Below are 7427 nucleotides of genomic sequence, written 5' to 3'. Positions count from 1 at the left end.
ATATACTTAAATATTGAATTTTGTAGCCACTGTTGGTTCATTATTGAATATCTTCAGCTAAGATTTCCCAAGTAAATACACTAGGAGGTGGCTCAGTTAACTGGTTGTCCACAAATATTGAAGCTGTTGTTAACTCCTGATATATTCTCTGCAAATAGAATATTCATGAGCCTCCTCCTGAAACCAGCAGTCTAGAGATAATTTAATAAATTGCATACAAGTTGAAAATCTATACTCTTTAAGTTTTTGAAATATTAGCTTCACAGGGAAGAAAATCAAATTCATAAAATATGTTAGGACAATTTAACTCAAGATGTTCAAAACCGAAATGACATATTCTACAATATGTGATAAAACCACCCCCTAACAACTTAAAGCAAAACAGGATTGACCTTCAAGACCTGCCTTTTCCTCATCCCCCAGCCAATCAGTTTTCAAATCTTGCATTTGATTTTGAAAGGTCGTTATCCCCTTAGTCTCTTGTTTCTAGACTTGGGACATATTTAAGTTTGTCACCTTTATCTACTGACTTTCCTCTCTTCAAATAGTATCTATGCCTGCCAAACGTGAACATACAAAAAACAAATCAGAATGTGCCATTCTGATTTAAACTGCTTATTAGTTAATACCCTCAAGATAATATCTGGGTTCTTAGCTGCACTGAGTCAAGCCTACTTCCATCTTTTTTTGTCTTGGACTGAACTTTTCCTTCCACATCACACTCCAGCAATGCCAAGCTGTGCGGGCCTTCTACCCCATTTCCACTATTTTGCCCCCGCCCCCACGGCTTTTTGCCCCCCTACAGCCGCGGCTTTTTCCCGCCGCGGCTTTTTGCCCCCGCTGCCGCAGCTTTTTGCCCCCGCCGCCGGGGATTTTGGCTGCCGTGACTTTTCGCGACTATTCGCCCCCCACCGCTGCGGCTTTTCCCGGCTTTTTGCCCCCCTCACCGCAGCGGCTTTTTGACTCCGCCGCCGCCGCTTTTCCTGGCTTTTTGCCTCCCGCTCTCGCGGCTTGTCCCCCCGCCGCGGCTTTTTGCCCCCGGCGCCGCGGCTCTGAGGGCGGGAGCGGCAGACTTGGCTGCCAACTCTACCAGCATCCTGGCTCGGGCAGCGCCGAGGGGCGCTCCTGCTCCAGCTCTCCCAGCTCCCGGGTTCCTCCCCTAGGCGCCCCCGCCCCGGGCTCCCTGCCTCGGCCGCTGCTGCCTGCATAGAGCGGCACAGCGAGGGGCGGCAATGGGAGAGTAGAAGGAGGGCGGTGGCGGGGATGAAGCGGCGGCCACGGAGGGAGGCTCAGGGGCCTCGGCCAGCCCGGCGCTGTAGCAGTGCGGGCAGCTCCAGAAGCTCATCGGCATCTCCATGGGCAGCCTGCGCGGGCTGCGCACCAAGTGCGCTGTGTCCAAGGACCTCACCCAGCAGGAGATACCGACCCTGGAGGTAAGGGGGTCGGGGACCCGGGCTGGGTTCCAGGAGCGGCCCGAACACCTCCCTCCTGGCCCCAGTTCACTCCTGGCCCAGTTGCATCCTTGAGCCCGCGTAGCCCCTTTGGAGGCTTTCCCTCCCTCCTGCACTCGCTTTTGCGGCAGCTGGAGGACCCGGGGAGCAGCCCTCACCTTGGGCAGGATTTGTGGGGCGGGTGAGTGGTGGGAACTTGGATGGAGGCTCTAGGGGCCCGTGGGCGGGTTGGGCTGCGCGCTGACATCCCCTTACCCCCCGAATTTCCATCTGGTCCAGCCCTCTCACCTTGTAGGTGAGGAAACGGAAGGCCTGAGGGAGAACTGACTTGCCAGGAACCCCTCTTAAGGAGAATTAACAAAGATTGGTTATTTGGCTGCATATCTGTCTTCTTTTGAGAAGTGTCTGTTCATGTCCTTTGCCCACTTTTTGATGCGGTTGTTTGTTTTTTTCTTGTAAATTTGTTTGAGTTCATTGTAGATTCTGGATATTAGCCCTTTGTCAGATGAGTAGGTTTCAAAAATTTTCTCCCATTCTGTAGGTTGCCTGTTCACTCTGATGGTAGTTTCTTTTGTTGTGCAGAAGCTCTTTAGTTTAATTAGATCCCATTTGTCAATTTTGGCTTTTGTTGCCATTGCTTTTGGTGTTTTAGACATGAAGTCCTTGCCCATGCCTATGTCCTGAATGGTATTGCCTAGGTTTTCTTGTAGGATTTTAATGGTTTTAGGTCTAACATTTAAGTCCTTAATCCATCTTGAATTAATTTTTGTATAAGGTGTAAGGAAGGGATCCAGTTTCAGCTTTCTACATATGGCTAGCCAGTTTTACCAGCACCATTTATTAAATAGGAAATCCTTTCCCCATTTCTTGTTTTTGTCAGGTTTGTCAAAGATCAGATAGTTGTAGATATGCAGCATCATTTCTGAGGGCTCTGTTCTGTTCCATTGATCTATATCTCTGTTTTGGTACCAGTACCATGCTGTTTTGGTTACTGTAGCCTTGTAGTATAGTTTGAAGTCAGGTGGCGTGATGCCTTCAGCTTTGTTCTTTTGGCTTAGGATTGACTTGGCGATGCGGGCTCTTTTTTGGTTCCATATGAACTTTAAAGTAGTTTTTTCCAATTCTGTGAAGAAAGTCATTGGTAGCTTGATGGGGATGACATTGAATCTATAAATTACTTTGGGCAGTATGGCCATTTTCACGATATTGTTTCTTCCAACCCATGAGCATGGAATGTTCTTCCATTTGTTTGTATCCTCTTTTATTTCATTGAGCAGTGGTTTGTAGTTCTCCTTGAAGAGGTCCTTCACATCCCTTGTAAGATGGATTCCTAGGTATTTTATTCTCTTTGAAGCAATTGTGAATGGGAGCATGAAGAAATGCTCATCATCACTGGCCATCAGAGAAATGCAAATCAAAACCACAGTGAGATACCATCTCACACCAGTTAGAATGGCCATCATTAAAAAATCAGGAAACAACAGTTGCTGGAGAGGAAGTGGAGAAATAGGAACACTTTTACACTGTTGGTGGTACTGTAAACTAGTTCAACCATTGTGGAAGTCAGTGTGGCGATTCCTCAGGGATCTAGAACTAGAAATACCATTTGACCCAGCCATCCCATTACTGGGTATATACCCAAAGGACTATAAATCATGCTGCTATAAAGACACATGTACACGTATGTTTATTGCAGCACTATTCACAATAGCAAAGAGTTGGAACCAACCCAAATGTCCAACAACGATAGACTGGATTAAGAAAATGTGGCACATATACACCATGGAATACTATGCAGCCATAAAAAATGATGAGTTCGTGTCCTTTGTAGGGACATGGATGAAACTGGAAAACATCATTCTCAGTAAACTATCGCAAGGACAAAAATCAAACACCGCATGTTCTCACTCATAGGTGGGAATTGAACAATGAGAACTCATGGACACAGGAAGGGGAACATCACACTCCGGGGACTGTTGTGGGGTGGGGGGAGGGGGGAGGGACAGCATTAGGAGATATACCTAATGCTAAATGATGAGTTAATGGGTGCAGGAAATCAACATGGCACATGGATACATATGTAACAAACCTGCACATTGTGCACATGTACCCTAAAACCTAAAGTATAATAAAATTTTTATTGCTTCTGTTAAAAAAAAAAAAGATTGGTTATTAAACGAGCACTGAGTTGGGAGTCATACCTGGAGGCCCACACCCTTGGTTAAGACATTATACCACCTTAAGTCTGGCCTGTTGACTGAGGGTGAGCCACTCCATCCTCAGGATTGTGGGGTCTGATTGTGGGGTCTTGACCTCAAGGGGTTTTCTGCAGGAAGAAGCAAATGGGTTTGCTTTCCTAGCTCTGTCCAGTACCTTAGGGACACTGAGGACTGGAGAGATTCTTGGAGAGCCATCTGGTGTATGTCATGGGTGGGCCTTTCTTGAAGGTCAGTCTGCCCAGTGGGCTGGCTCAGCCCAAATGAACTGTCTTGAATCTTTGGAGTTGTCTGTGTACTTTTAAGGGCTTCTCATCCTTGCAACAAAGGATTCCCTGGAAATTAGATGGGAAAACCTTAATTTTTGTGGGGCCTTGTATTTGTCTTAAAAGTTCATGCACATGGCCAGGTGTGGTGGCTCACACCTGTTATCCTGTCCTGGATCCCTTGAGTCAAGTAGTTTGAGACCAACCTGGACAATATAGTGAGACCCCGTCTCTACAAAAAATAAAATATTAGCCAGGAGTGGTTGTGCGCATCTGCAGTCCCAGCTACTACTGTGGCTGAGGCGGGAGGAGCACTTGAGCCTGCACTGAGTTGTGATCTCACCAGGGTACTCAAGCCTGGGCCACGGAGCAAGACCTTGACTCAAAAAAAAAAAAAAAACAACAAAAATTCTTGAAGATTTTGCATTCTGTCCCACTATCCATTGGATTTCATGTGAAGATAATGTCGGAAATTCTTTACAATTGCTTCCAGAAGGAGTAGTCTTTTGACCTAGTGCACAGGTATCCAGTCTTTTGGCTTTTCAGGGCCACATTGGAAGAAGAATGTTCCTGGACCACACATAAAATACACTAATGCTAACGAGAGCTGATGAGCTTAAAAAAAAAAAAAGGTTTGTGCATAATTTTCATGATACCCACCACCACAGATAGGCGGAAAAGTCCTTGTAGTCAAAGGATTGGACATGGCTGATCTAGTGTCTTGTCGTCCGTTTTGGCTTTCTCCCTGATTCCAGAATGCAGATAGAGATGTAGAGAGGTGCTCTCAGGACAGCTGTTGAGATAAAAAAATTCGTTTTCATTTATTCTCAAGCACAGCTGTTTGTCATTTGCATTGAAAAAGTCTCCATTCAAACTGCTGTCTCATATAAAATCTGTTTATAGAAGTCTGTATTTTTCTGTTGTTTTGGCCTTTGTGGGCAGTAGCATGTTTTAACCAAGCAAATTGTCCCTCCAAATAATGAAGCTGAAGTCAGCCTACCTGCTTGCCATTTTTCTTCCCCTTCCATTTTTCTAAGCTCAGGATAATTGTAAGAATGAATTAAGATTTGTGTTTAAGGCTGGGCACAGTGTCTCAGGCTTGTAATCCCAGAAATTGGAGAGGTGGACACGGATGTAGCACTTGAGCTCAGGAGTTCAAGACCAGCCTGGGCAACATACTGAGACTCCGTCTTGTATAATTAAATTAAAATTTAAAAAAATAAGAGAAAAAGACCTGTGTTTAAAATTTAAAAAAGGGGGGGAAACTGTAATGCAAAATGTGGACTGTGCCAGCTATGATTGGGAAAAGTAATTTTTCATACAGCATTATCTGTAACCTTGTATTAGCAGCATACTGGTCATAAGCGTTTTGCTTTCCTCAAATATGATGAGGTAAGCTACTTCAAAATGTGGTGGAGCTTTCTTCCGCGTGGCTCCTGGAGGTGTTGAGTCCCAAGTTAGCCAATTAATTTGGGTTTAGTTTTGATATGGATAAGGGAGACCAGCTTCATTCATGGTGCACACACAGTTTTGCCAATAAGGAAAAAAAAAGCAAACTGAATGTTCCTACTCAGGTGCTATCTGCAGAGCTCCTACCCCACCCCCACGAAGGCCCGGGCCCTTCAAAAGACTCATTGCAGCCTTTCTGTATCTCATACTGTATTCTGCACGATGCTCCTGTGAAAGAAAGTTGTGCTGCATCAGCCATCGCCCTCCTGAAGATCCCTGCAGATGAAGATTTGTGTTTTAAGGTTCTGAGAAGTCATGCAACAAAAGTTCTCAAACTTTTTTGTCCAGGGGATCTTTTCTTCCACTGAACGTAGTTGGGGAGATACGGCCTTAAGCCTTGAATAGAGAAAGAGAAAAGAAACTGTTGGCTCACTTACAACCAAGTGTTGTGTTTGTGTCTTAAGTTTTTATGAAACTGAGGTGCTGTTTGAGGTTCTAAATCAAATTCTGTGGTTGAAGAGAGGCTGGTATCCCTGTAGACTTCGCCAGCCATGAGAGGTTGCCTTTTGTTGAAGGAGGTGTTTTACAAAGGGAAATAGGGTGTCTCCTGGGCATCACATTAGCACTTAAATACATGTATCACTGAAATGAAATGAAATGATGGAAAGATGAAATTAAATGAAATGAAATGACATGATGAAATGATGAAATGAAGAAATGAAATGATGAAATGAAATGAAATGATAAAATGATGAAATGAAATGAAATGATGAGATGAAATGAAATGGTGAAATGATGAAATGAAATGATGAAATGATGAAATGGAATGATGAAATGAAATGATGAAATGAAATGATGAAATGATGAAACGAGGAAATGAAAAGGAAATGAGATGATGAAGTGAAATAATGAAATAAAATGATGAAATGAAATGAAATGTTGAAATGATGAAATGAAGAAATTATATGAAATGATGAAATGGAATGAAACGATGAAATGAAGTCAAATGATGAAATAATGAAATGAAATGATGAAATGATGAAATGAAATGACGAGATGAAAAGATGAAATGATGAGATGAAAAGATGAAATGAAAAGACGAAATGAAATGAAAAGATGAAATGAAAAGACGAAATGAAATGAAGAGATGAAAAGATGAAATGAAATACTGAGACGAAATGAAATGATGAGATGAAATGAAACCATGAGATGAAATGATGAAATGATGAGATGAAATGAAATGATGAGATGAAATGAAACCATGAGATGAAATGATGAAATGATAAGATGAAGTGAAATGATGAAATGATGAAATGAAATGATGAGATGAAATGATGAAATGACATAATGAAAGGATGAAATGTTGAGATGAAAGGATGAAATGTAATGAAATGATGAAATGAGGAACTGAAAAGATGAAATCAAATGAAGTGAAATGATGAAATGAAATGATGAAATGATATGAATTGATGAAATGAAATGATGAAATAAAGAGAAATGATGAAATGATGAAATGAAATGATGAGATAAATGAAATGAATTGATGAAGTGAAATGAAATGAAATGAGATGAACAGATGAAATCAAATGAAAGGATGAAATGAAATGATGAGATGAAATGATGAAATGATGAGATGAAATGAAAGGATGAGATGGAATGAAATCAGGAAATGGTGAAATGATGAGATGATGAAATGATGAAATGAAATGAAATATTGAGATGAAATGATGAAATGAAATGATGAAATGAAAGAATGAAATGAAATGATGAAATGATGAGATGAAATGATGAAATGAAATGAAATGATGAAATGAAAGGAAATGATGAAATGATTTGGGATTTGAACTCTGCAGGTCCACTTAGCAAAACCGACAATTCTACTTCCGTCTCCACACCCTGCCTATGAAAAGGATGAGGATGAAGATCTGTTTGATGATCTACTTCCACTTAATAACTAGTAAATATATTTTCCTTATGATTTTCTTTTTCTTTTCTCTGGCATGTTTGTTAAGAATACAGTATATAAGACATATAACATGTTAAAT

The 7427-nt window shown here is 41.9% G+C and overlaps 1 pseudogene; it reads right to left on the bottom strand.

The window, feature by feature from the left end:
• Window positions 1-764: 764 nt before the first annotated feature.
• Window positions 765-5641, bottom strand: LOC115834082 (annotated as a pseudogene).
• Window positions 5642-7427: the final 1786 nt, after the last annotated feature.

Source organism: Nomascus leucogenys, unplaced genomic scaffold, assembly GCF_006542625.1.
Source record: "Nomascus leucogenys isolate Asia unplaced genomic scaffold, Asia_NLE_v1 000453F_547885_qpd_obj, whole genome shotgun sequence".
NCBI lineage: Eukaryota > Metazoa > Chordata > Mammalia > Primates > Hylobatidae > Nomascus > Nomascus leucogenys.
This window is presented reverse-complemented; position numbering and strand designations above follow the sequence as displayed.